Below are 24,359 nucleotides of genomic sequence, written 5' to 3' on the forward strand. Positions count from 1 at the left end.
AGGTTCATTATAGAGATTGTTTAACAAATACTGGGAAAAATGAAAATATTTGCAAAGATATTACTTGCATTATTTTCTAACAGAAATATAAAAAATAATTACAAAAGTATAAATTTTCAAAAAATAATTACAAAAATGCAGTTTTTATATAAATTTTCGTATATAAAAATGCAGTTTTGTATATAATCCGTATATAATCCGTATATAATACGAATTATATACGTTTTTTTTTTGAAAAATCAGATCTAAGAATGAGAGTATCTCTGAAAATCGGAGAAGATGAAGTTAAAGCCGTATATAATCCGTATATAATACATATTGTATACAATTTAAAAAAAAACAAATTAAGATCTGAAATTTCAGATCTGATATTTTTAGATCCGATTTCATATTTAATCGACAAGGAGGATCCGAGATGGCGGCGGGTGGAGCGATTGCGACGGCGTGGGAGAAGAACGGCAGCATGGGAAGAGAGCGGCGGCGTGGAGGAGAACGGCGGCGGCGTGGGAGGAGAGCGGCGGCGGCGACGTGAGGGAGCGCGGCGGCGTGAGGCAAGAGCGGCAGCGTTAGGTGAGAGCGGCAGTGGCGGTAGAATAATGGTGGATGTGTGTTAATGGAAGAAAATAAGAAAATAAATTAGGGTTGATAGAAATAGAAGATAAAGAAGATGAAGTGTAAAGAAAGGAAATAATTTTTGTTAATAATAGAAATAAGGTTGTATTTTTTGTAATAAAAAGATAAAGTTGGTATATTTAGAAATATGAAAAACACTCTTGTAAAGAGAAAGAATAGGGTAGCATGTCTGTAAATATTTTACCTTATTATGGTATAGAGTGTAAATAATTCTTCATTATAACACGAGAGTGAGTAATTTGCCTATTGACTGGTTATTTGTTTATTTTTATCTGTGGTAACTCGAGAGAGAGCTATGGATGCTTTAGACTAGCCAGAACTATAATTTTGGCAATACAACTGAATTGTGATCATTTCGGTCTTTGAGACTCGAGTGAGCGGGATTCGATATTTTAGAATAGCTCGATTCTAGATAATCACCAAGATATTCATTGTTCATGAATTTATATTCTTATTCGGAGTTATCAACCCTTGAACCCTTTACTCCTATTATTTCCAAAAATTATCTTTTAAATAATTTTTACTTTATTGATTTTAATTACTTAATTTATTTGTTACTTGGTTACTTTTACTTATTTTGGTCACAAACTCTCAACCCATTTTCGTAGCTAACCGGTCAAAAGAATTCTCAAAATTAGTCGTTAAATCCATTGTCTCTGTGGGATCGATATACGTACTTCGGGATTATATTACTTGTGCGAAACCGTCACTTGCGGTTAAGCATCAACAAGTTTTTGGATCCATTGCCGGGGACAATTGCGTATTTAATAGATTAAGAGTCAATTCTTGGGTGTGTTAGCATTTATTTTTATTTACTTTATTTTATTGAATTTTATTTGTGGTAGTGTTGTTTTTGTTTTATGCAGAAAATTTGGTCAAAGTGTATGCACAATACACGGCGATCCAAACTTTCCGCTAGAACCTTTTCAACAGGACCTCACCAGTTTCGAGAGAAGTATTCGAAAGTCATCCCAAAAATCAGATACTATGGGGGATGAAGCTAGACATCATGACGGGCATGTCCCGCCATTTGCAAACGTTGATATGATTCCGCCTCATCATCCACAAAATGTTGAGGTAGCACCAGTTCAATAAAGGCAAAAAGGAACCGAAACAGACAACAACAGCAAGCACCTCAAAGACGCACTTTGGGTGAATTCTTTTTACCAGATGTTGATCATGCTAATTTTGGATGTTTTGCACTACCTATTCACTTTTGAGATGAAAACTAGCCCGATTACTCTACTTGAGAATCGATGCCAATTTTATGGTTTGCCTAGTGAAGATTCAAATGCGCATATATCAAAAAATTTGGAGGTTTGCAATACGTTCAAGATTACCAACGTGACGGAGGATCAAATCAAGCTTCGATTGTTTCCATTCTCCTTGCGAGATAAGGCACGAGTATGGATTCAGTCTATAGCTAGCAATTCCATCACAACGTGGAGACAACTTGCACAAGATTTTCTCAACAAATACTTTCCTTTGGGGAAGACGGCAAGAGTGACGAAAGAAATTATAAATTTCTTTCAACATGATGGAGAGGCTTTATGTGGAACGTGGGAGAGATTCAATGAACTTCAACGAAGTTCCCCACATCACCACCTCCAACAGGAACATTTAATTCAGATATTTTATAATGGTACTAATGAGCATACTAGACCTACTATTGATGCAGCTTCAGGAGGCTCAATAATGAGGAAGACGTATGAAGAAGCTCTAGCTTTGCTAGATGAGTTGGCTACAAATAGCAGTTCTTGGCCTACTGAGAGGCTAAGATAATCAAATTAAAGGGGCATGATGACCTTAGAGCAGATCCAAGAGTTGGAGGCGATGAAAACAAAGAACGCTGCCCTCCAAGCTCAAGTGGATTTGTATAAAAGACAAAGGAATGCTCTGATAGCAGCAGTGCAAGCAGTTAGTGATATGCACTAGGTCAATCATGTTTGACCATGTTTTGACTTTATCATTTTGTTATTTATTGATTGGCAGTTTTTATCATTTTATATTAATGATTAAAATACTTGAATGGTTAATTTTTTTCTAAGGTCATCAAGTATGTGACTTGATAGTAGAACCCTTAGGTTTAATAAAAGAATTATATACCATCTATCCCTAGTCTTAATAGAACATTGAGACTAGTATGATGTTGACTGATGATTATGTTTTACTAATCATGTATATGAGATATTCAGTCAAATCATAGGTGCTATTTGAGAAATAAGGCACTGGATGACCCACTGTGAGAATACTACATAGATCACTGTCATAAGTAATTCTCATTACAGTTCTATTAGTATAATCCTTTGACCTTGAAATCATCATGGATTTCTACATAGCTATTTCATATTTTGATACAGTCTTACATTATCTTTAACAGGATAATGGAATAGATTGTCATTGGATATGAAAGTAACTATGTGAGAAATTTGAGTGATTGAGAAGGAATTTGTCCCTCATTTATTTGAGTAAGATATCTATGGGCCCCTAGAAGAAGATAGACTGAAGGAAATGCATGGCCATGCTAAATGAATTGATAAAGAGTTATCATTTTAAGTCTACTTAGATTCAAGAAACTAATGATTGAATATTATAAGGATGACAGGACTATGCCTTATATTCAATCTGGATATCGAGAGACAAAGGGATTAAAATATTATTGTAAATGGTTAAATCGGATTGTCGATATTTGTATAACTTGGGTAGTCATAATGTCTTGCTAGAGGCCACTTATGACTTGTGGGCTGAAATAGGGATTTCGGGCCTACTGCCAACGTTATATGAACCTACAGGGTCGCACACTAAGAACAGGCCCAAAACAGTTCTGGGTTGTACAAGCCCAATATGATTAAGTGATTAATTATTATATATATCTATATATATATATATATATATATATATATATATATATATATATATAATTCGTAATGTATATATATTAATAAATATATATTAATTCGAAATTTAAGGATAAGTGTTTTCCTTAATTTATTATTTTTTGAAAAATAATAAATATAGTAATTAATATATATGGATGATTATCAAAAGAGGAGTTTTTGATAAACATAAACTTGTAGAATTGCAATGAGATTGAAATTCGAATTTGTCTCAAACCCTAGTGTTGTTCACTAAATCACTAAAAATTCATTATTCACTAAATCACTAAAAATTCGAAATTGCTTGTGAAGCAATAGTGCTAGCACACAAGCACTAGTTTTGGCTAAGGTCTGTTCGTGTGGATACTCGTACATGACGCATTCTTTTGGAGGCGTTCTCGATCCGAGGCCAGGTATCACCAAAGTGAACCACCTCCTTCCTTCCTACATTGCTGTTGAATTCGACATACAAGTAAGCACTTATTCTGCTATTAATCTATTAAATCGAATTACATGGATCTTGGTTTGGGTTTTATATAAATTTTTGAAATTCCGCTGCGTTATGAACTTAGAAAACCCAACACAAGCAGGATGTGAATTTTATGGAGATTTTAGCCACTCGGGAGGAGAATGCTTAGTTTGAGAACATGCCACAAATGAGCAGGTAAATTACGTTGCTGGACAACAGAATGACCCATATTCTAACACTTATAATCCAGGATGGAGGAATCATCTGAATTTTACTTGGAAAGATACGAATCATTCAGGTCCAAACAATGCAAATACTCAAGCAAATGCAGGAAGTTCCAATTTTCAGGGAACCGCTACTAATCTAATCAAGGTAATTTTATTTCTAACAATTATGGTAGTAGGCCACAAAACCCTCCTCTCAAACAGGAATCAAGATGACGGAAGCAAGCTTTATAAAATTTTTGAGCAATTTGAGAAGTTTAAAGCGGAAGCGCGATAGAAAGATAAAAATCAAGCAGCTGCCTTCCATCATCTCGAGTTACAAATTTCACAATTGGCAACCTCTATCCAAGGTAGAAACCAGGGTGGTCTACCTTCCATTATAGAGACAAATCCCAAAGAGCAAGTTAAGGCTGTTGAGCTTAGGAGCGGAAAGGCTCTTAATTATCCACATGGTAAGAAGCCTATAGAAGTCAATGATGAGCCAAATGTTAACGAAGTGAGTTCAAGCAATACAAAGGAAGGCGAGGAGGTAATAGTCGAGGATGCAACTCCTGATGTTAAACCACCACCACCTCCTCCATATGTGTCTAAGATACTGTTTCCGAGTCGGCTCAAAAAAACGCCAGACAACCATAAATTTCATAAATTTTGGAAATCTTCAAGAATCTCCAAATCAACATATGTCTAGCGGATGCTTTGCGAGAAATGCCTCAATATGCAAAGTTTCTGAAAGACATAATTATGAACAAGAGGAGTTGGGAAGATAAAGGCACTATCTCAGTGACTAAAAACTGCAGCTCAATCATTTTGAGTGATTTACCCAAAAACTGAAAGATCCAGGGAGTTTTACTATTCGTTGCACCATTGGCAATTTAAATTCTGTGAACTGTTTATGTGATTTGGGTGCAAGTATCAATTTAATGCCTCTGTTTCTTTTCGGAAATTTGTTTGGTAATCAAATCAGTGAAACAAACTTCGATGGTACTCCAACTGGCCAATCAGTCAATCAAGAAACCATATGGAGTGGTCAAAGATGTTCTAGTCAAAGTGGATAAGTTCATCTTTCCAGTAGACTTTTTCATTCTTGATTATGCAATTGATAAAAACTGCCCCATGATTCTTGGGCGTCCTTTCATGAATACGGAAAGGGCGCTAATCGATGTTCATGCTGGAAAGTTGACTTTGAGGATTGACGAAAAAAGTGTGGAATTTGACATGAAAAAGTTGATGCGAAATTCTACCGAAGAGGAAGGATGCATGCGAGTTGATGTATTTGTTGAAATGGTGTCCAAACAACTCAAGAGGAATATGGAAGCAATAAACCAAGGTAGTGAGACTAACCTAATCGATTTCAATCTTTCAGGTACAGATTTCGTCCAATACACTAAGTGTTCAGACGGGGACAAGATTATAGAACACCTGACAGTATCAAATTCCCTCCATATCTCTTCTAAGATATGTGAAGCAGAGGGGGGAGTTGAATCTGCACAAGTATCAGAGGTATCTTTCACCTCTAAAGAACCAACTGAACAGGAAGAGGGAGAAGATCCTGAAGAGGATGAACCTACACCCAAGGAGTTAATCAGAAATGAGAGGGTAACACCACCATCTTCTGATAAGCCACCAAAAGTGGAGCTTAAAACACTTCCATCTCATCTGAGGTACGCATTCGTAGGAGAAAATAGTACATTGCCAATTATAATCTCAAGCAAATTGACAGAATCACAAGAGCAGCAAGTGATTCAAGTCGTCAAAAATTATATTTTGGCAATTGGACGACAAATTTCTGATATCTGTGGGATTAGCCCATCGGTGGTGATGCATAAAATTCATCTTGAGGATGAATCCAAGTTTTCAGCACAGCGACAGAGGAGGCTCAATCCAAACATGAAAGAAGTAGTTCACAAAGAGATTGTGAAATTACTTGATGCTGGAATTATTTACCCCATTTCTGATAGCCCATGGGTAAGTCCCATTCAATGTGTTCCGAAAAAAAGGGGGTATGACGGTGATTGAGAACAGCAAGGGGGAGCGAATCTCCACAAGCATAGTAACGGGGTGGCGTGTCTGTATTGACTACCGCAAGTTGAATACAGAGACGAGGAAAGACCACTTCCCGTTACCTTTTATTGATCAAATGTTAGATCGGGTAGCGGGCCACGCTTTCAATTGTTTTCTTGATAACCAAATTCTCATTTTTTCGGAAGACCAAGAGAAAACAACTTTTACCTGTCCTTTTGGAATATTTGCATATCACATGATGCCGTTTGGTCTCTGTAACGCACCAGCAACATCATGACCTCCATATTTTCTCACATGATGGAGGATGTTATGAATGTTTTCATGGATGACTTCTCAGTGTTTGGAAATTCTTTTGAGGGATGCTTAAAGAATCTCAATCGAGTTCTAGCACGATGTGAAGAGACAAATTTAGTGCTAAATTGGGAGAAATGCCGCTTCATGGTGGAAGAAGGAGTAGTCTTAGGCCATAAAATTTTGAAGGATGGCATTGAGGTGGATAGAGAAAAGACGGAGGTGATCGAGAAACTTCCACCGCCAAACACTATTAAGGGAGTCCATGCCTTTCTAGGGCATGCCGGCTTCTATCGTCGCTTTATCAAAGATTTTTCCTCAATTTCTAGACCTCTTACTAATTTTCTTGTTAAAGATGCTCCTTTTGATTTCACTAATGAGTGTTTGCTAGCATTTGAAAAAGTTAAAGGAAGCACTAGTCTCGGCACCGATTATCTCTTCGTAGATTGGGAGCTACATTTTGAACTAATGTGCGACGCGAGTGATCAAGCTTTAGGATGTGTTTTGGGACAAAAAGGATAAGAAAGTGCATGTGATTTATTATGCAAGTCGAACAATGGCAGGATCTCAGCTAAACTACACCACTACTGAGAAGGAAATGCTCGTCGTGGTATTTGCATTGAATAAGTTTCGATCATATCTGCTATGCTCCAAAGTTGTCATTTATACAGATCATGCCGCATTGCGCTATCTCTTTGCAAAACAAGATGCAAAGCCGAGACTAATTTGATGGGTGCTACTCATGCAAGAGTTTGACATCGAAATCAAAGACAAAAAGGGGACGGAAAATGTGGTAGGTGACTATTTCTCAAGGTTAGAAATTCCTGAACCTATACCGTTAGGAGTGGAAATCAATGAGAGGTTTCCAGATGAAATGCTTATGATGATTTCTGAGGTGGAGACACCGTGGTATGCAGACATTGCAAATTATTTATCTTCAAATATTATGCCACCTGACATGTCTTATCATCAGAGGAAAAAGTTTTAAAGTGATGTAAAAAGGTTTCTCTGGGATGAACCATACCTCTTCAAGGTATGTGGGGATGGAATGCTAAGACGATGTGTGCCTCTTAACGAGATGATACCCATCCTTAGTTATTGCCACGAGTCATCTTATGCGGGGCATTATGGTACGGCAAGAACCGCGGCTCGCGTGCTTGAGAGCGGATTCTTTTGGCCAACACTCTTTTGAGAAGCAAAGGATTTTGTGAATCATTGCGATAGATGCCAACGAGTTGGAAATATCTCTAAACTATATGAGATGCCCTTGACTTTCATCCAAGAGGTAGAAATTTTCGACGTATGGGGGATTGATTTCATGGGGCTGTTTCCGGTGTCTTTTGAAAAGCAATACATTTTGGTATGTGTGGATTACGATTCCAAATGACTAGAGGCAGAGGCCTTGCCCACAAATGATGAAAAAGTGGTGTTGGAGTTTCTCAAGCGCCTGATGAATCGATTTGGCACTCCGAGGGCCATAATAAGGGATGGTGGATCTCATTTTTGCAATAGGCAATTTGATGCCTTAATGAAGAAGTACAATGTCTACCATCGCATCGCTACCCCATATAATCCTCAGACAAGCGGGCAAGTTGAAGAATCAAATCGTGAGTTGAAACGAATTCTCGAGAAAACAGTGAATGGCACAAGAAAGGATTGGTCACTAAAGTTAGACGATGCATTATATGCATACCGTACGGCTTTTAAAACGCCTCTTGGAATGTCTCTGTTTCGCATAGTCTATGGAAAAGTGTGCTACCTCCCAGTTGAACTCGAACATCGTGCATATTGGGCGATAAAGAAGTTGAAATTCGATTTGAAAGCTGCGGGCAAGAAGCGAATGTATCAGTTAAATGAATTGGACGAGTTTCGATTCATGGCTTATGAGAACGTCAAGCTCTACACAGAGAAAACAAAGGATGGCACGATGCGCACATAAACCCCAAGGTTTTCGAGGTAGGTGCATTGGTTTTGCTTTACAACTCACGATTAAGGTTGTTCTCAGGAAAACTTAAATCGCGATGGAATGGCCCGTTCAAAGTAAAAAGTGTGCCGGAGCATGGAGCATCTGAGTTAGAGAGCAAACGAGGGGAAATTTTCAAGGTCAATGGCCATAGGTGCGAACCCTATCTCGGACCGTTGGCCGACAAAATGGTGGAGCAAATTACATTCACCACTCCTTTGTGATTCAACCATGCAGTCGAGCTTTGTACGTTAAACAAGCGCACTCGGGAGGCATTCCCGAGAGATTTGCAATTTATTTTTCGCAAAATTTTACTTTTTCTCGATTTTTGAAAAATTTTATTCAACCCCTCAGCCGGCCCCCAGCCGACCTGGTTATGTGAGCCGGCCAAGGGGCGGCCGATGTTTGCAAAGACGAGTTTTTATCATCCAAAAATGTGCAGAGGCTCAGCCCTCCCCTAGCCGTCCTGATGTCGAGGGCCGGCCCGAGACAATGAAATCCATAAAAAAACAATATTTGTTTTCGATTTTTTTTAATTGATGTGCATATTTTCATTAAAAATCAGAATTAAGAAAATCAAATAAAGATTTACATATAAGTCTTCTATGTTAGTTTTGAATCTTTTCTTCAAACCAATAAGGGAAACATATTTAGTCTATTAGGAAGTTTTTCTATTTTGATTGTTTTGTCTAATTTCCTTTTTCTAATTTCATTTCCCACCATAATTAGCTTCTTAATTGACTTCCTATTTTAGTTTATTATCTTAATCATGTTCAATATGAATTTCAGTACCTTATTGCATTTTTATTTTCCTTTTTCATTACAGTAATACCCTAATAAATTTTTAGACTTTAAACCCTATAAATATAGGTAGTTCATTAGTCTTTCTTCTCAACACTTATCCTCTAGACCAAATAGACAATAACCTTGCACTCATGAGTTATTACTCACATAGCGACTCCGAGTCGGAAAATGATGATACCTACGACCCTTCCATTTACGACCCTCATTATGAAACTGAGCCAATGTGGATCCCATACGCACCAAAAGATGCGCATGAATGGTTGCAAGACCTCCCCCACCAACCCGAGGATTTCTTAAATGAAATCTTCCAAGAACCTCCCTCCGAAAGAGATTCGGATCTAGACTCGGACTCATCCAAGGAGGATTCGGATGAAAAGCTCGAGGAGGAGGAAGAAAAATGAGGAGGAGGAAGCAAATGAGGAGGAGGTTAATGAGGGAGCGGAGAATGTGGAGGAGGAAAATAAGGAGAATTGATAACGTAGCACATCTAGTAGGGGCGAAGCAACCTCGCCAGGAACGAACATCACTAAGTCAAGCATTTCACCGACCTGGTAACAATGTCCGACCTTCTCGAAATCATAGAGCACATGACTTGGGGGGTCACCGGATCGATGGGAATTCAAACATCATCCGAGACAATCATGCCTGATAAGGTCGGACCAAGAATCCTATCCGGGCTCTGAACTAGGCTCAACCCAGACCCAGGTCGAGCTCCGAGCTCCTAAACCCGAAAGACTGGACCATCTAGTCCGAGATCTGAGCTACTCCCAGATACAAGAACCATGATAACTTGACTCCCAAGTTATCCGGGCTTCAAGGCTTGACCGGGCTCCGAGGTCCTGCCCAGAAGCGCTCACTCGTGTACCGGATCCTGGGACCACAGAAGATCTTCTGACAGGTACGTGAGGAATGTTCCCTCTGACACACCTAACAAATAACGCCACCTGCAGGGATATTCTCCCACGTGAGCATAACCGAATTCTGGGACCACTGGGCTCACAGCCTGCCAGCAAGGCAGGTTTGTCCTTAAACCCTAACTATAAATAGAGGGTTTAAGGACAAACCCTAGGTAATTTCTTTTTCTCTACTGAAAACACACTCTTTTCTCTTCTTCTTCTTCCTCTACTTCAAAACCTTACTTGAGCGTCGGAGTGAACGTCCGGTGACCCCCACCGGAGTTCCTTCTGACCTCTGTTTGCTTGTGGTGTGCAGGTCGTAAAGCTCGGATTTAGTTTGGTGATTCATCATTTGGCGCCGTCTGTGGGAAAACGTTTTGTATTCCCCTGTTCTACTCTGGTTCTCTTGACGTTGCTGATCAGATCTTGACAAGAAACAATGGCTGATGATCCTGTTTTGGACAGGGTAGACCCTCTGGGTACTACGGCTACGGACACCAACTTGGTTGGTGGAGTTTCTGCCAGTGGTCGGACCTCTGTGATCACTGGCTTAACTCCTCCGGCGAATGCTCAGGTGGGAGGATCCAGGGCCTCCGGCAGTGGAGCTGGATTTGTGCCTTTATATGGATTGGAAAACTATCCTAGGGCGAACCCTTTTGCTTCAGATGTAAGTCACACCCACCTAACAACGCCAGGAACCACCGTGCCTCAGAGCTTCCTCCACAATACCCTGTCTCCCACTCAACTCAACTTCCCGGTAGATGCAACAGTGGTGGCTACGGGAACGGGAACAACTTCTGGGCAGGATATACCTCCGGCGGTCTTACAAGCTCAAGAATATTTGGAATACATGGCTCTTCAACTACACCAGGCCCAGCAGATGCACTTTGCAGTCATGTCCCAGTATTACCCAAGTTATAATCCCTCGGCCACCCCCGTGGTCCCTCCACCCCAAGCTGCTGAGTTTCAGGATGGTCGTCCTCCGAGAGAAGAAGGTCGGAGCGACCACCCACGACCCAGACCTAGGGGTCCCACAGAGCACCAAGCACTAAGAGGCGAAGATCATCGTGACACTAATTTGCCGAGAGACGAAGGTCGGCATGATCGCCCTTTGCCGAGAGATGAAGGTCGGCATGATCGCCCTTTTCCGAGAGACGAAGGTCGGAATGATCCTCCTCCTCCTCGAAGGGAGGGGGTGCAAGACGAGAATCTACCACCGGGGACACAGCGCGGAGACGCTGGTTTGGGGAGGGGAGACCCAGACCCGGAGGCAGATCCTCTGCGGACCGCGAGAGCAGGAGCTCCACCGGTCAGGAGAAACGGGGCAGAAAGTGTTCATAGCTCGGGTGCAGCGTCACAGCATCAGAAAACTTTGCATGACGAGGTTACTCGTCTGGTCCAGGCCGAGTTAGATAGGCACAAAGGGCACAAGGCAGAGTCTCGACCTTTTACTACCTGTGGCATTGCTAGCCCTTTGTCAAAGGCTATATGGGATGACCCATTTCCAGATAAGTTTAAATATCCGCCCATTGACAGATATAACGGTAAATCCGACCCGATGACTCATTTAAGTTGCTTTCAGGTTGCCATGGGAGTCCAAAGTGTCTCGGACGCCACAGTGTGCAAAGTGTTCCCCTCAACGTTGAGTGATGCGGCGCAAAAGTGGTACCAGAACCTCAAGGAGGGCTCTATTACTAGTTTCAGGGAGCTCGCTATGGCTTTCAAAACTCATTTTGCCCCGAGCATCGAACGAAAGAAAAGATCCAGTGATTTGAAGAAGTGCTTTCAAAAGCCAGGAGAAAGTTTAAAAGCTTATATTGCTCGGTTCAATGCCGAGGCGATCATGATAAAAGATTTGAACGATGATACCGCCATCGATGCTATGAAAGACAACACCAGCATGCAAGTCTTCCGAGACAGCCTGATCACCAACCCGGTTGACACTTACACCGAGTTGATGGACAGGGCTTGGAATTATATCAATCTCGACGAGGAAAGGAAGAGGAAGTCTTACGGGACGGCTAGCCCGGTTCCCAGTAAAACGCAGAATACTCAGGGATCTAACCGTAGCCAAGATCGGTACCGACCTCTGAATGAGACTTCAGGGTACAGGGCTAACAAGCCATTCAATGCTCAAACCAGTCCGCCGAGTACGGGGCCTGGTACTAAGCCAAGTTTCAGTATTGGAGGAGGAACGGAAGGATATGTGGATCGAGCAGGAGTGCCGAGACAGTATGTACCACTCAATACTCCGAGGGAACAAATTCTATCCTGGATCAAGCACAACAACGAAGAGATTCGTTACCCACCGAGGCTAGTGAAAGATGGAGACCGATCCAAGTTCTGTGATTTTCATGATGGTTATGGCCACGAAACGGAGGAATGTGGACGTTTGCGAAGCGAGATAGACAAATTAGTCTGCCAGGGGCGATTACAACATTTTGTTGTGGCCAAGGAGGGCCAAGACCGAGGAAATACGAGGGTCAACTCGGTCAGGTCGGAGCCCGGGGGGAGTAGGGAAGCCCAATCCCCATCAAAGAAAACACAAGTCACGGGAGTAATCAACACTATCTCAGGAGGAACCTCAGAATCCGAGTATGGTCGCAAACGCAGAAAGAAAAAGCAAAAGATGGTCATGTCGGTATCTACTGGGTCGCCATGGCCTAACATTGTTTTCGGGCCAGAGGATGCGAAAGGAGTAGATTTTCCTCATGAAGACGCTTTGATTGTATCAGCCATCATTGGATCGAAATGGGTAAAACGATTGCTGGTGGACGATGGAAGCTCGGTTAACTTGTTGACTCTGTCAGTCTTTTTGACAATGGGAGGATCCAAGACTGACCTCAAGCCTGTGAACATTCCTCTCCTGGGGCTGGGGGGAGCTCCGGTCACCCCAGAGGGCATGGTCGAGCTAGACTTAGAGCTCGGCATCGAAATACCTCAAGAGGACGGAACAGAGGGAATCCTGGCGGAACCAACACGGAAGGTACGTTCACTGTTCATGATAGTTGACATGCCTCTTGCTTATAATGGTATTCTTGGTAGACCTATGTTGTATAGCACAGGTGCAGTGACTAGTATTCGTTACTTGATGATGAAAATCCCAATGGAAAACGAGGTCATAACTATCAGGGGAAACCAAGCCCTATCTAGGCAATGTTACATGGCTACTATGGGCAGCACGGTGGAAACGATGAACATCGATACACCAGAGCTGCTCATCAAAGAGAAAAAAGCTCAGAAACCCCGAGAAAACTTAGAAACGATTGAACTTACAGAGGGATCCGAGATGTATGTAAAGCTGGGGGTAGATTGGCCAGACGAGCACCGGGAAGCTATCATAGCTCGGATAAAACAGAATGTGGAGGAGTTTACCAACAAGCCAGAGGATATTGGGGGGGTAGACCCTAAGATCATCTCGCACAAGTTAAACGTGGATGCGAAATGCAAGCCTGTCAAGCAAAAGAAAAGAACTTTCTCTCTAGAGAAACAGATTGCTATCCGAGATGAAGTGGAGAAGCTCTTGAAAGCCGGGTTCATCAGGAAAGTAGACTACCCTGAATGGCTGGCTAATGTAGTCTTGATCAAGAAGTCCAACGGTAGATGGAGGCTTTGTATAGATTTCACTGATCTAAACAATGCCTGCCCAAAGGACAGTTTTCCTCTGCCAAACATTGACCAACTGGTGGACGCGACGTGCAGATTTGCGGTCTATGCATTCTTAGATGCTTCTCAGGGATATCACCAGATCCCGATGAGTAAAGATGACGAAGAGAAAACAGCTTTCACAACGGATCTGGGGACCTATTGCTACAAGAAGATGCCTTTTGGTTTGAAAAATGCTGGGGCAACTTATCAAAGACTCATGAATCATGTTTTTAAAGATCAACTGGGCAAAAATGTCGAGGTTTATGTGGATGACATAGTCGTGAAATCTAAAGGGATCGAGGAACATGCAGAAGATCTGGCAGAAACTTTTGAAAAGCTGAAAGGTTTTAACCTTAAGCTGAACCCGGAAAAGTGCGTTTTCGCAGTACGCTCGGGGAAATTTCTAGGGCATCTCATCTCGGAGAAAGGCATCGAGGCGAACCCGGAGAAAATCGAGGCAGTAATGAGCATGAAAGCACCCAGCTCGGTGAAAGATGTACAAAAGTTGAATGGAAGAATAACGGCGTTGGGAAGATTCATGAGTTGTTCGGCCAAACGATGTTTGCCATTTTTCAAAATCCTGAAGAATACAAAGAATTTCAAGTGGACAGAGGAGTGTAACACAGCTTTTGAAGAGCTGAAAGTTTACCTCAGCACACCCCCGGTGCTAGGTAGACCTGAGCCTGGGGAAATCTTGTACTTGTATCTCTCGGTGAATGACGAGACAGCAGCGGCAGTCCTGGTGAAGGAGGATAAGGGTCTGCAAACCCCAGTTTACTATCTCAGCAGGGTCTTGAAAGGCCCGGAGGTCAGATACCCAAAAATCGAGAAATTTGCTTTGGCATTGAAGGTGGCGGCGGAAAAGCTAAGGAGATATTTCGAGGCTCACATCATTGTAGTACGTACGAACCAACCTCTGAGAAAGGCGCTGCAGAGGCCAGAGATGTCGGGACGGCTGGTCAGCTGGTCGGTCCAGCTGGGAGGATATGACATCCGGTATGAACCAAGACCGGCTCTGAAAGCACAAGTATTGGCAGATTTCATAGCTGAGACCACTGCAAGCGACCAACCTGAAGAACCTGATGAACAACTTCTACGGTGGGTCTTAGAAGTCGACGGGGCATCAAATCTGGATGGATCTGGGGCAGGCGTAGTCTTGAAAGGCCCTCACAGAGTCACACTCCGAAGCTCGGTAAAATTCGATTTCCCGGCATCCAACAATGCCGCGGAGTATGAGGCTCTGTTGATCAGATTGAGAATGGTAAACGTGGTCAAGGCCGAGCACGTAACAATAAGGAGTGATTCTCAGTTAGTCGTTTGTCAAACTCTGGGTACTTTTGAAGCTCGGGATTCGGAAATGAGGAGATACGTGGACAGAGTCAAGTTCTTCTTGAACAAGATTCAAGAGCTCGGAGGAAAATGGGTAATAGAGCAAGTTCCTCGTTTGGAAAATCAAGAGGCCGATGTATTGGCCAAAGCAGCAACAGTGAACGAAAAGATACCAGGAGTCCATTTCTCTGTTCAAAAGCATTCCAGTATCGACAACTATGAAACCATTTTTCTAACTCAGCCTTTGGAAAACTGGATGCAAGGTATAGCCCACTACCTGATGGATGGAACTCTGCCAGAAAACAGAGATAAAGCCTACAAAATCTTGCGACAAGCTCCGTACTACGCGTTCCTCGACGGAGTCTTGTACAGAAAGTCATTCACCCACCCGTGGTCGAGATGCTTGACAGCTGAGGAAGGAGAGTATGTGTTGAGAGAGATACATGAGGGTATTTGCGGGGCACACATAGCTCCTCGCATGTTGGCCAAGAAAGCAGTGTTGCAGGGCTACTACTGGCCCCTGATGGTCAAGCAAGCAGAGGAGATAGTAAAGAAGTGTGAAAACTGCCAGAGACACCAGAACATCCGACATGCTCCTACTACAGAGCAGTGTCCTATTACCAGTCCTTGGCCATTTGCAACGTGGGGAATTGACATCCTGGGTCCTTTCACGCCAACCACGGGGCAGAAAAAGTTCTTGATAGTGGCAGTAGATCACTTCACAAAGTGGCTCGAGGTAGAGGCAGTGAGCACCATCACAGAAGCTCGGATCCGGGATTTCTTCTGGAGGCAAATTGTGTGCCGTTTCGGTATACCCAGAGCGTTGGTAACTGATAATGGAAAGCAATTCAATTGCCGAGCCTTCAAAGAATTTTGCAACGACTTGCACATCGACCTGCGGTTCACTTCGGTAGTTCACCCGCAAAGCAATGGGATGACCGAAGTAACCAACCGGACGATCCTAAAAGGGCTCAAGGCCAGGCTAGGGGAGTTCGATAGGCAGTGGCTGGAAGAGCTACCAAAGGTCATATGGGCTTACCGAACCACGCCAAGGGCAGGCACAGGAGACACCCCGTTTTCTCTGACATACGGGTGTGAGGCAATGATACCAGTGGAAATCGGGATGCCAACTCTAAGGGTCCAATTCTTCGATGAGGCTAAGAACGAGGAAGAGCAGAAACTATGCCTGGACCTGTTGGAAGAACGAAGAGAGCAGGCAGCGCTAAGAATCGAAGCATACAAGCAAAGAATGGCTAAGTATCATAACAAGAGAGTTAAACCCTTGAGTTTCCAAGTCGGCGATCTGGTCCTGAGACGGGTAGACATTGCTAAGGGAAATGCTGGAGTAGGAAAGCTCGAACCCAATTGGGAAGGCCCCTATCGAGTCACCGAGGTCGGACGAGCAGGAGCTTACAAGATAGCGCACATGTCGGGCAGAGTGCTCCCGAGAACTTGGAACTCCCAGGTTCTTCGGAAATACTATCAGTAGTTACTTGTTTTCATTTTCGAGGTACCTAGGGGTTTTTTCACTTATGTTTGAGTTAGTCTTTTGTAAAACTCAAACATAAGTTTTTCCCCTCAATGAATAAAAAAGATTAGAAAGAATTCATGTCTTTTCCAAAACCCGAGCACTCTACTCGGTAAAAACCAGCGGGCTATGTGCCATCTACGGGCTATGTGCCACCAACGGGCTATGTGCCATCTACGGGCTATGTGCCACCAGCGGGCTATGTGCCATCCACGGGCTATGTGCCATCTACGGGCTATGTGCCACCAGCGGGCTATGTGCCACCAGCGGGCTATGTGCCATCTACGGGCTATGTGCCACCAGCGGGCTATGTGCCATCTACGGGCTATGCGCCACCAACGGGCTGTGTGCCACCCACGGGCTACGTGCCGCCTGCGAGCTATGACAATCCCGGGTCATCCAGCGATAACAGGTTATCCACGCCGAGCATCTTGATCAAGCTCGATCTATGAACAACGAAGAACCTACCCTAGCATTTTTTATCCCAAGTCTAAGTCAAGAGCCCATGCATAAACACAACATAGAAACTAAAAAATTTACACTACTGGAACCAGCTCGGAAACTCAGCTAAGTTAGCCATGAAAAACTTCATTCAGAAAGATAACAGGCAAACCGGCAGGTAAAAAACAAGATATATATACAAAGGCCGAAGTGATCAAACTTTGCAAAAATATTCAAAGTATAACAAAGGAGCTCGGAGCTCAACATTACAAAATAAGGGAAAAAATTCATTCAGAAAAAACAAGTATACAAAAGGAAATATTCAAACTAGCAAAAAGAGCTCAAAGCTCAAATATCCCAAAAAATTTACAAAGACAAAGAAAATTGTTCAAAACTATAAAACCAAATTGTTCAACTATTACAAGTAATAAACCACCGCATCAGTTCGGCCCTTGGTCTTGATCATCAGCAAGATAATCTTCGATATCTGCTGGCACATCGTAATCTTCGGGCAGCTCCTTAGCTCGGCGGTGCAGCTCCAGCACATCCAGTTTGAAGTCCGAAACATCAACGTCGGCCCCAAACCGGCCTCTCACGTACTCCCCGGCCTGGACCTCCCCGATATACAACATTCTTCGGAAGTCTTCATACAGACCTTCTTCCCGAACTACCGACTTGGCGACCTTAGCCTCAGCATCCTCGGCCCGCTTGGTGGCCTCCTCCAGCTTTTTCTTCTGGTCGTCCACGGCGTCCCGGAGCCCTTTGCTCGCCAACTCATTCCGGTGAGTTATGTCAGCCAGCTGCTTTGAAAAATCTTCTTTTTCAGCAGCCTTCTCGGTCTCCAGCCGACCAACATCCTTTCGCAACGACTCCAGGACTCCCAAGTCCTCGGCACGCCGGTCCTCGGACTCCTTCAGCCGGTTTTCTAAACTTGCCACCAAGGAAGCCCCTTCCGAGGCCCTCCTTTCCGCCTCGACAGCTCGCTTCTCAGCATCCCGGAGATTAGACCTCGCAGACAGCAGAAGGTCCTTGGCCAGAAGAAGGTCAACCTCGTTCTTATTGGCGTTTTGGTCGGCCAAGTAAGACATCTGCGCAGCCTGCAATACAAACTAAGCATGACTCATGGCTAGATAAAAGCAAACACTTAGAAAAATTTCAGCCAAACTAAAGAATACCTGAAGGCAGAGAGAGGAGACCGCAGCCAGTAAGTTCTCGGGCTTGTGCGTCTTGTAGTGGGCCAGATCTATGGGCAGCGTGGTCACCCGGGCTACGTCCCCCGCAGTGGGCAGCTCGGTCAACGACGGGCGGGCCCCATCGTTATGACGGCTCACCCACTCGGCAAAGCTGGTCCTAGTTATCGTCTGAGGACCAGGGGCGGTGGTGCTTGTATCAGAAGAGATCTCCGGCAGATCCGGGATCTCGCGTCTAGGCCTGTGAGTGCTCGGGCCACCTCCCCCAAGAGCTCCTTCCTCGGGAACCTCCTCAGCTCGCCTCGGTCCCACCACGGTCTCGGCCGACCCTAGGTCCACGAACGGAATATCCCCCACGGGTTCTGCAGTAGGGGGAACATCAATCCCTCCGGGCAGCTGAACCCGAAGCGGGATAACGTTAATACCAGCCGTCGGGGCCCCTTTATCACCCGCAACCCTCGGAGCCGAGGTCGCCTCCGCAGCAGCTTTTGGAACAGACGGGGGCGCCGGAGTGGCAGCTCGGGCAGCCGGTCTCTTGCGTTTCTTACTCGCAAGCTTGGCCACATCAATATTATTCACTGCAGGAAACGACCAACAACAATCAAAATAAAAACAAAGCAAGTTCATAAAAAAAAAAAAAAACAACAACAACACAAAGAAAACAAGCACCAGGATCCGAGCTCTTCCAGAATTCAAAAAACGTCTTCGGACAAAGATCATCAGCATGAGCTTTGTCCCCCACGGGAGCAGCATCCCGAAGTTTAATAATATCGGCCCGTTCCAGAGGGGCAGGGGTATGGAACCATTTATCTGGTTTATAACACTTGTCCCGCCAAGCAGTCACCATCCCCTCAAAGGCAGTCGGGTGGGTGATCTGGAAGTAATCCTCTTTAAAGTCCCTTAAGGAGTCAGTTATCCCAGTAACTAAGCCTCCTACCACCTCTTTCCTCTCTCCTCGAAACCGGATGTACGCGAAATGATTCCGGTCTTTTAACGACAAAAGGTACAAGCAGCAGAACAGTCGCATAGAATCTACCACCCCGGTCTGCCGACACAACTCCAGGAAGCAAGAATAATGCCGAACTCCGTTCGGATGAATCTGAGATAGCGGCACCTCGAAATAATTGCTTAAACGCTTGTATTGCTCCGAGATGGGGAAGCGGATCCCAGACTGGAGATGCTCCAGGGTCAGCATAATAGTGTCCTTCGGAGGCTCGTCGTTCAGTTTTTTCCCCTCCGGGATCACGGACAGCTGGTACTCCACCGGGATACCAAAAGTGGCTCTCACGGCCTCCAAAAACCCAGTAGTGCACCGAGACACTTTGATATCACGATCATCAGGTCGGCCACTAGCATCCACGGTTGTACTTTTCCCCTTTACTTTCTTCGGGGCTTGAGGTTGGGAGGTCCCCACCTCCTCTGCCTCCGACAAAATTAGCTCGACTAGAGCGAACAACGTGAAATTCAACAGACGCCTCAGCCGTCCCTTGATCATTATCATCATAACCCACCCCTTCCTCGCGATCTGATGGGTCACCCGACATACCTAAAGACACAGAAACCAGCTCGGATGAGACAAGCTTCACTAACAAAAATAAACTAGCTAAGACTTAAAAGTACGAATCAAAAGACAATTTTAGAGGGTGACACCATCAGAAACACGAAGACAACGAACGTGAATTTCCAGATTTCTGGAAATCCACACCCCAAACAAGAACATGAAAAACACGCATGAACCTCCAGATTTCTGGAAATCCATGTCTCACAACAAAATCACAGAAAAACAAAGGCATGAAACATGAAAATCCTAAACAGATACGCTAACTCAGGGAACACCACAATAACAAAGGAAATCAAAAAACAGCATACAGTCAATTATCACTAAAAACGCAGAAATTAAAACCTGAAATTACAACAGGAAAATAGCAAGCAAACATATCAGAGGAACTTACTTGTATGAAGAACAAGAATTCCGGAGCAGACGAGTGCAAACACAGAGAATCAGTCGGCAAAGGAGAGACGCAGCAGTAAAAACTCCAGCAACCAGAAAATGAGTACAGACAGTTGGAGAAAACGAAGAACAGAGGCTCAGTAATTTGCCAAAAACGAAAGAAAAACAGAGAAATGAGAAGTTGGAAAGTTTTAAAACTTTGAACAAATGAAGTATATAAGTGAGAAAGAGAGGGAAAAATGAAACGGCACGCATTCAATTTTTTCTCTCTCCTCACTCAAGGCGTCTCCTAGAAAATCGCACCAGCAATAATAGCTTTACGCGTGGCTAAAACGTGCATAGAAACGCAACCGCCATCCAGGACACACCCAGCAGCTGTCAGGCACACCAATTCGAAAGGACAGGTCCTTTCACCTCACCACATCACTTCCAGCTGCTCCCCCTGGCATACGGCTCGGTGTCAGAGTCTGTTGACCATAAGAAAATCACGTGACTTGAGACCTAGGTACAGACTACCAGCTCGGACATAAATATCCGACATACTGAGGGGGGACTAGTGATAACGTAGCACATCTAGTAGGGGCGAAGCAACCTCGCCAGGAACGAACATCACTAAGTCAAGCATTTCACCGACCTGGTAACAATGTCCGACCTTCTCGAAATCATAGAGCACATGACTTGGGGGGTCACCGGATCGATGGGAATTCAAACATCATCCGAGACAATCATGCATGATAAGGTCGGACCAAGAATCCTATCCGGGCTCTGAACTAGGCTCAACCCAGACCCAGGTCGAGCTCCGAGCTCCTAAACCCGAAAGACTGGACCATCTAGTCCGAGATCTGAGCTACTCCCAGATACAAGAACCATGATAACTTGACTCCCAAGTTATCCGGGCTTCAAGGCTTGACCGGGCTCCGAGGTCCTGCCCAGAAGCGCTCACTCGTGTACCGGATCCTGGGACCACAGAAGATCTTCTGACAGGTACGTGAGGAATGTTCCCTCTGACACACCTAACAAATAACGCCACCTGCAGGGATATTCTCCCACGTGAGCATAACCGAATTCTGGGACCACTGGGCTCACAGCCTGCCAGCAAGGCAGGTTTGTCCTTAAACCCTAACTATAAATAGAGGGTTTAAGGACAAACCCTAGGTAATTTCTTTTTCTCTACTGAAAACACACTCTTTTCTCTTCTTCTTCTTCCTCTACTTCAAAACCTTACTTGAGCATCGGAGTGAACGTCCGGTGACCCCCACCGGAGTTCCTTCTGACCTCTGTTTGCTTGTGGTGTGCAGGTCGTAAAGCTCGGATTTAGTTTGGTGATTCATCAAGAATGAAGTAGAGGCTATGGCTTTAGAGGAAGCGGTTCCCGACACTATGGCGACCATGGCCACCATTGATTCATCATTTAATCTCGTGGTGCTGGGAATGATTTCCTCTCCTTACTACACTACCACCACTAATGGTAGCACTTCATCGGTGCTCTCTCCCGGAACTTTTATCAATCCTTTTGTCGCTCCCTACAATAGTGGAGTTACTAGGAGGAGAGTGCAACGCCAACCCTTCGAGGAAGAAGAGGCGATAGAAAATGCATGGACCATGAGGGATCGTGAGGAAGTGGCTTGTCCTTATGAAATCGAGAACTTAGGGTGGGAACTAGTTCGTGGTAGGGGTCGCCCTAGAATTGTGAGGGAGGGAAGAGTCGGTCACCCTAGGAAAGCTTATTGCATGCGTTGGAAGAGGATGACTTGATCTAGAAGAAAAGATTGGCTAATTGGACTTTAAAAATTTTTCTTTTAAGTTATTTTAATTGTTGAGTCGTTTTGATATTTTATTTATTTATTTGAGTTTTTATGTTTGTTTACCCTTTGAATTATTGAATAAAAAAGTTCAAATTATTAGTACTTGTGTTGTTCATTTACGTTAATTATGTCATTTTAGTAGTTACATCATGTTTAAAAGCACAAAAATAAGTTAAACACATAAAATTAAAAACATTACAAAATTTAAGAATTTTCAAAAAAAATATTCAGACTCTCAGCCGGCTCCCAGCCGGCCTTGACACGCAGACCGGCTAGGAGCCGGCTGAAGCTTTAAAAATCAAATAAAAAATTTGATTGGCAGTTTGTCAGCCAGCCTTCAGCCGACCCTCGATGCCAGCCCGACCAAGGACCGGCTGATCTGCTGTATCTTATTTAAAGGCCAAACTTCAATCTTTACTTCTCCTCTTTCAAAAACTTTTCACCTTCAAAACCCTAGACCAAAATTTTGAGCTTCAAATTAAGGGAAAAACATTCCAAAGGATTGAATTGAGTTGCATTTAGTGTTCATCTCCTCTTTTGAAGTCATTGTTCATCTTAACTCTTGAAATTTAAGGTATGTACTATCTTTCACTTTAATCTTCTCCTTTCAAATTATGTATTAATTGTTGTAGTTTTTGTGAAATTGATGATTGTAAATTACTTAGTTAGTATTAGGTTAGAAAACCCATTAGTTAATTTGTACTTGGATTGCTTTAATTGATTTGAATTTGTAGAATTCACTTAGAACCCTATAAAACTCAATTTAGGGAAAAAGGAGAATTGACTAAATTAGATTAATTAGATGCTCTAATTGACATATTTAGGAGTCAATAAACACTAATGATCTAACTAGTTGTGTTAGAACTTAATTTTCTCAATTAGTTACAAGAATTCAAATGTACAATCTCTTTTGTGACATTGTTAAATGTTGTAAACTAAATAGCATATGATGAGTAGTGTTGGTGATTGTTATAACCTTTGTAGGTCATCATGAAGCAAAAAGTAACCGCTAGCACTTCCAAGGAGGCACAAGGAAAGAAGGGTAAGACTAACCCCACCACATCCGAGAAGGGCACTAGCAATCCCATTGTCATTATCGACAATAATGAAGATGTTAAGGAAAGGGTGCCACGTCAATTCCTCACGGATGATCAGATCTTTGAGTTGGAGAATCTTGAGGAGATAGACTATCCTCCGGAGATGGAAGTCAATTGGTGTGAGTTGGTCCGAGGTAGCGGCCGTCCTAAGATCGCAAGGCAAGAGAAAGTTGGACGTCCTCGAAAACTGTATTCTAGGGTATGAAAGAAGGCGTCTTGTGGATAAAGGGGAGTTGGGTATTTTGGAAAGGAATCAATTTTGCATATAGGTCTTTAGTTTTATTGAATTATTAGGTCAATCATTTGTCATTAGTTTACTTATTATGAGTTTATGACATGATTTGCCTAAGTAAGAAAATTGACTATTTTCACATGTCCCGTATAACGATGGTGATTCATTAGTGTTATTCAATGTTGCATAAGCTAGAATGATAGTATTCTTGGTGTTATCGGATTATGTCATTTTATTTTCGTCCATCATTTGTCTGTATTATTAATGGTTGTTGGTTTAGGAAATCTAACTTAATAGATTCATTAGTTCGAAAAATTAATTGTTGACTTGTTTTTAACATGTTCCAAGCCGGGGTAGTTGTATTTAGGGCAAGATTCATGTTTTCTTGAGGACAAGCAAAGCTTTAGTATGAGGAGATTTGATAAGCTATTATTTTACGTAGTTTTTATAGCATTTATTCGTCAGTTTTCAGTACTTATGCATAAAATAAAAGCTTAAATAGTTAGGATTTGGTGTTTTGTAGTTTTTAAGAATAAATATTAAATCTTATCATTTTGGGGTAATTTATGATTGAAACAAGGTCAAAGTTAAAGATTGGTCCACTCAAGATTATTATGGAAGGACTTGATCATTACTCCACTTTCAAAGGAAAGAAGATATTCTCAACTTGATCATGATTCAAGTTTCATATGGAAAGATTACATCTTTATCTTGATCTCCACTCCAAGTGACTCTATAAATAGACCCCATTTGTATAGAAAAAATATCATCACTTAGTGTAGTCTTAGGCTTAGCCACTATAAATACTCTTTTAGTATAGATTATTTTTATCTTTTACTTCTCATGTACTCAAGGCATAACTTATCCATTGTTATAATTCATATGACAATGGGTAACTAAACCTTTAGTTCGAGGGTTGATATGAACATTTATTTATATAATTGATTGGCCTTGGATATT

The 24,359-nt window shown here is 43.0% G+C and overlaps 1 non-coding gene across 1 annotated transcript; it reads right to left on the bottom strand.

The window, feature by feature from the left end:
* Positions 1–2,133: 2,133 nt before the first annotated feature.
* On the bottom strand, positions 2,134–2,240 carry LOC126666458 (small nucleolar RNA R71). The gene has a single exon (XR_007637956.1). It is a non-coding gene; the product is annotated as a small nucleolar RNA R71 (small nucleolar RNA).
* Between the last annotated feature and the right edge of the window lie 22,119 nt (positions 2,241–24,359).

The sequence above is a fragment of the Mercurialis annua genome, linkage group LG1-X, assembly GCF_937616625.2.
Source record: "Mercurialis annua linkage group LG1-X, ddMerAnnu1.2, whole genome shotgun sequence".
Lineage (NCBI taxonomy): Eukaryota > Viridiplantae > Streptophyta > Magnoliopsida > Malpighiales > Euphorbiaceae > Mercurialis > Mercurialis annua.